The sequence below is a fragment of the Desmodus rotundus genome, chromosome 1, assembly GCF_022682495.2.
Source record: "Desmodus rotundus isolate HL8 chromosome 1, HLdesRot8A.1, whole genome shotgun sequence".
NCBI classification, from domain to species: Eukaryota; Metazoa; Chordata; class Mammalia; order Chiroptera; family Phyllostomidae; genus Desmodus; species Desmodus rotundus.
In genome coordinates, this window is record NC_071387.1 from 207,941,847 (window position 1) to 207,952,216 (window position 10,370).

Genomic DNA, 10,370 nt, shown 5'->3' on the forward strand with positions numbered 1-10,370 from the left:
AGCAAGTGGGTCCCCTTTTAAATGAGATAAAGGAGACACTCATCAGAGGAGCAGCATCCGAGGGAAGAATGAACAGAGGAGGTCATCTCTGGTCAAGTCTTCAAGCAGCACCAGGGAGAGCTCCCTGCGTTCCCCTCTCTACTTGCAGGAATGGAAGGGTGCCTGTTCTTCCACTGCAGTCAGCCAGGAACTTTCCAGATGCACCTGATTCTCAAAGGTAGTCTACCTGACAACGCGGGTCTCAGGCCCCCATCCTCGGTGTTGGGGCTCCATTCTCACGTACCTAAAAATTACTGGGATACATGATCCAGCTTGATTTGGGGTTTGGGTGAGAAGATTGATTTTGGTGGAAAGAATCTCCTAATGTCATTTACTATCTAGGTGACTATGAAAACAATCCAATAGTTTTTCTAATGCTTCAGTGGTCATTTTAGGATCTTGATACATCATGGGTTTATCAGTATGTACATTGTCATTGATGCTTGCAGGGACAAGTGCTAAGGAAGACTTCTGATTGATCTGCTGTTGGATCCCACAATTAGGATGTCATACACATTTTGACTACACATTCTAGGTACAAAGACCACCAGAGACCACCAAGCCATCCCTTAGCTGCATCACACAAGTGAAAAGGAAAATGATTAAGTATTTGTTTAGTTTCAAATTATAAACATGTTGGTCAGTACATGTGACTTAAGAATAACTGGGAAAAAATGTAAACAGTACTAGTGAACGAATGCAAAAATGTGACAGGCCAGTCTGGAGCACCATGGGTACCTGTCCCCTTGGCTCACAGAAATCACTGGCTACGTGGAGCACCTTCATGAGCGTCTTTGCTCACAAAAGAAGACAAGGTCACTGTGATATTGTTTATTTCCTCTGAACAACTACAACTCCCCTGAATAAATCTGACACATACTCCCTATCGGTTCAGTGCTCACCCTACCCTGTTGTCAAGGAAACAGGCATCAGCATCACTGAGGAGGTGCTCAGAGAAATCTGCAAAGGAACAGACGTATATATACATCGTGTGCTGTGGGAGCAAGAGTTCCCTCCCGGGAGGCAGAACTAGATGGGTTTCCAACGTTAATGAATCAAACCCAAACTCACTGCAAAGCATGAAATCTGAGCGTGACATAAGATGTTATAAACAATGCCTGCTGATGGCAGAATAATAACAAGGGCAAACTGGCCTTATGTTTACAGATAGATTTATTACATAATATATGCATTATACCCAACCAAAGGTATGCTGTGTTCACACCTGAAAATTAATAATGTGTCTTAATTTAGCTAGTCATGTTCTTAAACTTAGTAAAACAAGTACATAAGCAGTTGACTAAATGTAACTAATTTATTTCAAGTTCTAAATCCAATCACTTGGGGGATGTGTTTCTGTCAAAGTCAACAGATTAAATTGATTAAGGGTTCAGCTTCTAAGTTGGAGAACCTTGTAATGAACTTGCAGCTACCTTCCAAAGGGAGGGAAAAAGATGGCACATTCAGAGGGGTTTCAATGAAAATCAATTAAATTAGATCAAATTTAATGAAGGGATTACTTGCAGAGGTAGAAGAGTTGGAAGAAACAAAGGATGGGGAAGAACCCAGAGACTAGTGAACCCTGGAAAACCATTACCACCCGCCAGAGCGCAGGAAACAATGCTGCCAGAACTCGCTGAGCACAGAGGAGCACCCGACAGGAAGGACGCAGCTGGCGAGGGCAGCAGACCGCCAGGCAGCAGACCGCCAGGCAGCAAGGCCGGGAGGAAAAGTGAGGGACAGGAAGGTGGGAGAGGAACAAGACGTCTCCTTCTTTCACCCTGAAAACTCCTGCTGCGCTTCCTTCCCTCAGAGCCAAGCGGAAGCTGGGAAAAGGGAACCTTGATGAAGCAGTTTGCATCCTTTGGCCTCCCACAGCAGGGCAGGGTTGACAACTGACCTAGGGAGGCAAATGGAAAGTGATATCCATCCTGTCCACTTATTAGTTAGATTATCTGTGACATATTCGTTAACCTGCTTCTGTCTCATCACCTCTAAAATATGGTTAATGACGGCATCTTCATTACAGGGATGGTGTGGAAATAACGTATGAAAATGGGGAGAAAAATCATAATAACTCAATAAACTTTACCAACCATTATTTCTCCAAGTCAGTATTTTTATAAAAACTATCAAAGGAGTCATGACATGAACCGTGGAAAGGGTAACTTGAGAAGTTGAAAATGTAGAAGCGATTTGAAACACATAGGCCTAAACATGTACGGCAATAATTACCATTGAATAGAACATTAGTTTGACACTTCTGCATTCTTCAAAAAGGAAAATGCTTTTCAAACTGTAAACAGGAATTCATTATCAGTTGTTCAGCGAGCAGTCAGTCTCGAGTGTTAGCCCGCCTATAGCAGGGACATCCACTCCTTCATATTCGTAGCTACCTGGGGTCTGTCGTCTGCAGACCGGCAAATGGCTGCCCCAAACATCCATGACTTGATCTCAGAACCCGTAACCACATTACCTTACGCTGCAAAAGAAACTTTGCTCGTGGACTTCAGGTTTTGGAAATAAAGAGATGAACTCCCTGGATTCTCGAGGTGGGCCCCCCATCACCACCAGGCTCCTCTGGAGAGGGTCATCACCGAGCAGACGCCCTTGGCCTTCATGATTAGAGGAAGGGGTCGTGAGTCGGAGGGTGCCTGCAGCCCCCAACAGCTGGAAAGGGCCAAGGGAGGGACTCTCCCACAGCCTCCAGAAGGGACGGAGCTGTCCCTACAGATACCCAAATTGAGAGCTTTTGACCTTCCGAACTGTAAGGTAATAAATTTGTGTTATTTTAGCCACGAAATTAGTGGTCATTTGCTAGATCAGCAATAAGAAACTGTGCTAATGTTTCTTTCTGAGTCCCCAGATCCATTCCCCACCCTGAGTCTGGGTCTGTGCCCCAGGAGGCAATGAGAAGGCTGAGAGGGAGCTAGAGTATTTATCCTGCACCACCCGCAGCTTTGACTGTTGGCGTTTTCCTGTAGTTTCCACTCCTAACAGGCTCCCTCCCTCCCACAGCTTCCAGGCTCCCAGGCCTAGCGGTGGGGACATCTTCACAATCCCTGTGGGTTCCCTGGGCCCTGCTCTCGCCTCCCTGCACTATTCCCGCCATCAGGAATTGTCCAGTTAAGCCTGTTGAGTTTGCCCCCTCTTCGCTGCCAGGAATCTGTCTGATTCAACACAGAATATCTCTGTCGTGACCGTATTTCCCTTCAGGTGCTCTCAGGGAGTGCCAAGCATAGGACAGTTTAACACAGGATGGCAGTCTATCAAAATGTTCCTTGTTTCCTCTTCCAGACTGCATTCTAACAACTGTCCCCCCGCTTTAGAAAGAAAAGCATCTAAATCTTCCCCAATTTGACCAAACCATAAAAGAAAAAAACCCCACATGTGTGGTGGTTGTTCTTTTTACATACAAAACAACGTTTATAAAAAATTCATTCAAAGAGCAAAAATGTATTTCAGGCTTTTTTTGAACTAAGTAGCAAAGGCAGAAAGAAGAATAGAGAGAGGCGCTTTTCAGAAAGGCACACCATTCACTGCTCTATCGACGATCAGTGAGATACAACAGCTCGTCATGAGAATGAATACATGGTAACTAGAATTTAACTTTAAAAGTGCATGTGCCCATCAGAAGCACAGTTATTTGGCTTACAGTCTGTCAAACCCCGGACCCCAGCTGCTCCCAGGAGCTGCGTCAAGGCAATGCCAGCACCTGGACTGGTCAAAGTACGTAGTCGGTCTCCACAGATTTGCTATGCTATGGAAAATAAATATCCGAAATGGCCTCCAAAATGCGTTTGTCGCTTAACAACTTGTTCTTTTACACTGTGTGCGTAGATGCCCACGCCAGAGCTGGGTCAAAGTTGCCAGTAGAAGAAATGTTCCTCTGTATGTGCTTAAATCAGAAACATCCACACTTCATGGAATTAGATCCACTGAGGTAAAGTAATAAAATAGACAATATAAAAACCCTCCTCTTGTCCCCTCCAATTGGCTAAGTAACTGTATTTCACGCGAATCATGAAATTCTCTCTCCGGCTCACAAATGTCAGACTCTACACATTAATTTATGCTGGGCCGGCAGATGAGGAAAGACTCTGAGAAATGAAGTCAAAGTTCCACACCCAGTGGGTCTGAGATTCTCACATTAATTAGAGCTGGTTTGGGTTGCTATTATGCTTCAGATTCTACCTCAACTCTTAACTACCTCCTTACCCGTGGATGGAGGTCACGAAGGAGAGCAGGGGACTGTGGAAGACTCGGTACGTATTGCCCCTGGAAATACCGCAAAATACGGAGACGCAATAATGTCCGTCCTACTTTCTCACTGAAACAAAGACACGAGGGCAGGCTTCATTCTCAGAACAATGCGTACTTTTTAAAAAGCCTCAAATCAAAAGATGGTAAAAATATAAAACTAATTAAATATGCATATTAAGGTTGGAATTCTAGCACTTGGCATTTAGCTACAAAATAGGCTCCTATCTCTACAGGCATACTAAGAGCAGAAAAGTTCATGCTCGTATCGTCTGCACCGAACTACCCTGAGCTGCCTTCGCAATACTGGTGCTTGATAGTGAAACGTAATGTGCTTGAAGTCCCAAGTATGTGCAAATACTTGCATTTTCAAGGTCAAGTTAACATTTTACCAACATTGTAATAAATCATTTACACTTTACAAGAGAACTAGAGATGGGACTCATAATTAATATACATGATAATTGATCTGTCTTTGGTATAAGATATTAGCTCCTCTTCAACTTGATGGGTACTATATTACTATATGCATGCAGTCAAAATTATAAAGCTATATATGAGAAGTGACCTCAAAACCTGGAATTTTTTATAAAAAATTGTGTATTTATTCTTACATGTTTAAGCTTTAGTCACCTTCAAAGCACTCTTCATTTGCTGCAATACACCCACTGAGATTGTTTTCCTACTGCTCAAAACAGTTTTTGAACTCGTCAATTTGGATGCTTTTTAGTGCTTCTGCAGTTTTTTGTTTCACCTGTTCCACGTTGGCAAAATGTTTCCCTTTGAGGACTTTTTTCATCTGGGGAAACAAACAGAAAAATAGTCACTCGGGGCAAGATCAGGTGAATATGAAGGGTAGGGCATGGAGGTCATGCTGGTTTGGGTCAAAAACTACTGAACACACAGTGGAGTGTGGACAGGTGTGCTCATAAATCACCCATCATGAAATGGGCAAGTGTGTTGAAAGAATCTTCAAAAAATAATTCACTGGAACCGAACACAGCCTCTCACACCACCACCAGCTGGTACACTGTTATGAATGGGTTCCTAGAACACTCACCTAGCAGGGAAAGCTTGTACTACAAGGGGCCACTCTCCAGAAGAAGATAATATCAGCTTTTTTTGGATCTACCCTTGTAAAACATTGTATCGTGGATAGTAATTATAAAATCTATGTACAATATTAATGAGTGTGTTACTAGTATTTATTTCTATGGCATGTGTATATGTGTATGTATGTTATATATGTGTATATGTGTGTATATATATATATAAACATTTCACTGGCATCTCTAAATAATAATGTAGCTATATACTTCTACACACCTAGGAAAAATATAATCATCAGCAAATTATTAACTAGCAAATAAATCCTTAGTGTATCTCCCATTCTTGAGTCTTTTCCCACCTGAACAAGAACATGTCCACTGTACCCTTCCGGATACTACTATTGTCACTGCCACCAATAATCACTGTAGTAATAATGACAATAATCAGTTATTGCTGATTATAGTCATAGTTATAGTTGTAACTACAATGCCTATAGAACCAATCTGTTCTACATTTACACATCAGTTTCACACCAATAATCTTATTATTTTGACATCAAACTTTAATATTGAAATATTATCTTTAATATTTGTAGAGGTATGCACAGCAGGTGATAGGAAAGGAAAATTAGTTTTGATTATGTTTCATGTATCTCTTGCAACTGAGACTCAGACTTCACCTTCTCTATGAATAGGTGTGCCGGGCATGCCTGTATGAAATCTGAAGCCGGTCCCGTGAAAATGCTTTTCCTAGGTTGGTCCCAGAAAACCAATCAACGTTCCCAACTTCAGCAGATATGGGGCTGATTCAGCCCTCCAGTGGCACCAGCTGAGAGCGATGAGAGGACCCCAGCGGTCACAGAGGGGTGGGGAGCAAACCTAGAAAGCAGGAACCAGGCTGGGAGACCCCCAGAGGGGAGAGTTTGATGGGATGCCTCAGCAGGCGCACCCCGCACCCCTGCACCAGTACCATAGGAAGTGGAAGGTGCTAGAAAACAGCCTGCTTCGTCATTCTGCCTTCTCCTTTGACTCATCAGGTAACCTGGATATGAAGCAGTATTTCGGGTTTACAGACTGTGGGAGGCAAGTGAATACCCAGCAGGGCCAAGGACCAGGAAACTGGAGAATGACCTTGGTCCCCTTTTGGCTGCTGAGCTGATGGTTGCTTACTCATCTCAAGCATGAAGGGGTGGTACTTCGCTTACACCTTTCTCAACAACACGAAACGCAAAGATTTGGGGAAGATACTGTCCTTTGATTAGTGAAGTTTAATCCAAGCACTCAGAGATAACTTCCCATTTCTGACTTTTATTCCCCCCAAGAAAGTACAAGTTACCCTAACTGCCTGGGACAAGCAATCTATATCCCCTTTCAGATGACACTGTAATTACTGCATAGACAAGGCTGGAAACACTTCCTTAAAAGACTGGAGATGTGAAAACTGCACCATACCTCAGCTGGAACTTCACAAGGAATTGGGAAGGGCCTCTTTCTCTGATAGAAAGGGGAGAGAGTGGGCTGGTTGCTCGTGTAGAGTCTCACTTCCAACAACTTCAGAGAGAAAGTCCTTATAAACTGGACCAATGCTGGGACAAGGGCACCTTGGTGACTAGATCAGAAGGGGAGCTCTGTAAGTGCTGGAGGGGAGTTCCGTCTGGCTCAGCTGGAAGCATTTATTTGCCCACCCAAAAAGTTTCCAGAAATATAGCTTTTTGAGATTATTTTTAAAAGATAAATATTTGGAAGGACACAACACACTCAACATATTTTTAGAAAATGTTGTTGATATTAGCAGCAGCAGCTAGTTGCTTATTTTATACAATTTTGAAACAAAGACCAATCAGGATAAATCCTATGAGTTCTAACGATTATACTGATTCAAGACATGGTAGTTAATAATGCTTTCTCTTTAAAAAGTATCTGCACTGTAAGCAAGTTTATATGCCTCTTTAGAGTGACCCTTTCTCTGAAAAAGCATAAACACACACACACACACATATATATATATATATATATATATATATATATATACACACACAACTTATTTCGTGTGTATGCATATGTGTGTGTATGTGTGTACAGCCGCCTATATAGGGCATTTTCAGTAACACAGAAATGTGTCTAATAAACTCTGGACTTACCAGCTACGCTCTGTTCCTACATATATAATTATGTCCATAATGGACAGGGTATGAGCGTTCCAGTTCCAGGGTATGAGTGTTCCAGTTCAGCGCAGCGGGCTGCCCCAGTTGTTTCTCTCTTTGGCTCTCCGCAGAGCAGTTCCTGGGGAAGAGAGAGCAACAGCCCTGCGGAAGGAACTGCTCTCACACCGACAGCTGGGCCTCAGAGCTGCGGGTTAGGAGCTGGCCTGGCCCCACAGCTGGGGCTTGTGGTTCTGCTGTCGGACTCATGCAAACCACCTCCCGAAAATCTCCACAAGGTAAGGTTTCTCCGTGATGGTAAAGACCACCACTGCTTCTGAGCACAAGACAAAAGCCAGGCCACTGTGCAAACCCCAGAAATACCCAACACCTACCTCCTGGCCACTTTAAGTCATTGCTGCTTCTTTACCAATTACAGCTTTGTTTTCTCCCCAGTCTTCCCTCCTCCTAGAAAAGATTAGGTCACCCAATCATAGACTATCCCTCCATCCTGATAGCATCCAATCCAGAGTGAACAAGCACCCCAGTTTTTCCAACCCGCCCCCAAATGTCCCAGCCAGAGCACAAATGCTCTAAATCCTTTCCGACCCCACTTGTCTAAGACCCTCCACAGGCCCCCGTGGCGCAGAGACCACCAACAGTCTTCACGGTGTTCACTGTCACAGGTCTCCTTGGGGCGCAGACCTCCAGGGTGCAGGGGCTCCACAGGGGTACCTGCTGCAATGAACAATGAACCCGACTCATCCACTGCCAGTCTCTGCGTGGAGGGCGTGCGCCTGTGTAGAGTGCTTACATTAATATCACACGTGGTATGACTCAGTTTAATATAGATGTGTATGTACATGGGAAGTGGAGTTACATGTGTTATCGCATATGTGCATACACATGGGGGTGCAAATGCCAAGAAACAGGACTGTGGCTGTGAGCCTTTGCCCTCAGGGAAAGAAGAGAGATGTCAGGGCATTTGAAGGAGGGCTTTCTCTTCTGGCTGTGCTTTTTAAAAAATTTTACAACCACATGTTTTTGTATTCATTTTGAAATTACGTTTTTTACTTACTCAGTTATTCCTTTGTATGTTTTCCCTTACAGTTCAGAGATTGTAACAGTTAGAAATGGTGTTTGGTTGCAAGTATGAGAGAGATGCCTGCCTATTTGGTTTAGAGAAACAAGGGGTTTATCCTCTAAAGGTAAAGGAAGCCCATGGGTAGATAGAGCAGAATTCTAGAACAGCCTCCAAGATTCTCACCCCCTTGCTACTGGTGCCTTCTGCGTGTGAGCAGGGCTGGTGACTGCCGTGGGCTGTCCTTCCTGTGTTGGGCTGCAGTGTGCAGTAGAGGTGGAAGGACTTCACAGCCTGTCACAGGTCCCAAGTTAGTTGATTTTGACTTAGTCAAGAGGGAGACTAAACCCCCTGGCTCAGGTGAAGAGGGGCTGGGCCCTTCCTGGCAGATTCTCCTTCTGCCTTGCAGAAGCTAACAGCCATGTTGAGAGCTATGAAGATGGCCACAAGGCAGAGTCCTGAAGTAGATGCTGAGAACGGTCCCTGGCCAACAGCTAGCATAAAATTGGGACCTCAGTCCGACAGCAGCAAGGAAATGAATTCTGCTGACAACCTCTGTGAGCTTGGAAGCAGACTCCCCCAGTCAAACCTCCTGACAAGGATGGCCTGGCTGACACCTTGACTGCAACCTTGTACGTCCTTGCACCGAGGAACCAGTTGAGCTATGCCCAGACACAAGACCCAAGGAAATCATGAGATAATACGTGGGTGTTGGGTTAAGATGATAAATTTGTGGCAATTTTTTACACAGCAACAGCTAATTAATACAACAGTTCAGAGATGATATGATGGCTCTAGAAAATCATCAGAGATCCAGGCAAATCTTCCACCTGCTTGCTGTAGCTAACTTCCAACCTGAAGGTCATTCCACAGACACATTATGGCTGCTGGAGCTCCAGCCACAATGCCCACATTCCTATCAAGGAGCAGACAGGAAACAAGAACTAGAGAGGTGCATGCTTTCTGTCTGCCAGCTGTGTAAGTAGTTTTTCCAAAAGACCTACATCTTATTGGCCATTCTATGTACAAAAGAGGCTAGGAAAATCAAGCATTTTATCAGAGAAAATACCCAATAGGCAAACAAACAGAAAACAGGATTCTGCTGGCAAGAATAGAGAGAGGTGTGAGGGCATGACACTGAGTGAGCAAATACTAGTAGTAGTCTCTTCCACCAAGAGAAAAAAGGGAAAAGATTTCCTAACCTCGTCTTCCAATGTCCCTTTTTTTTCTGCTTTAAATGTTTTCTGGCAGGAGGGAATTTTCAAAGCAGAAAACTGACAGAAACACAGAAGCATACTACAAGACAAGCTACTGACCAGAGTCGAAGAAAAGCTTCTCGTCAACACTAATGCTCTGGATCTGGTTCCATCTCTTCTGCCCCCAAATGCCACAAACCCTGCCCTGTCCTTCAGGGCTCCATTTGTTCACTGGGGGGGGCGGGGGCGGGGCGTGTCCTGCCCACAGAAAGACACACAAACCAGAGCCATGGGAAGAGGAACGTCCTGACCCTCTCCTCGGACAGCCATGTTAAAGCCCAAATCCAAAACACGAAGAGAACAAACCTTATATTCCCGCACCATCGTGTTGAAACAATATGTCTTTCCCCCTTGCTCTGCTTCACAGACCATTCAGGGTAGAACACATATGGCTACTTGAAAATCGAATATTGAGGTCAGTTCACAGCAACTTAAGTTTATAAAAAGTGAAAGAGTGGGCTGGGGACGTGCCAGAAGCCCATCCATGAGAGACAGAAAGAGGGAGATGGCCAACCTGTCTGGAAAGCCTTGGGCTGTAGGCATG

General features: G+C 44.3%; 1 long non-coding RNA gene across 1 annotated transcript; it reads right to left on the reverse strand.

The window, feature by feature from the left end:
- Window positions 1-1,740: 1,740 nt before the first annotated feature.
- On the reverse strand, window positions 1,741-7,951 carry LOC123480900 (uncharacterized). The gene is made up of 5 exons (XR_011650633.1): window positions 7,885-7,951; window positions 7,490-7,631; window positions 4,914-5,098; window positions 4,258-4,369; window positions 1,741-1,939 (listed from the first exon to the last, which is right to left on the reverse strand). It is a non-coding gene; the product is annotated as an uncharacterized lncRNA (long non-coding RNA).
- Between the last annotated feature and the right edge of the window lie 2,419 nt (window positions 7,952-10,370).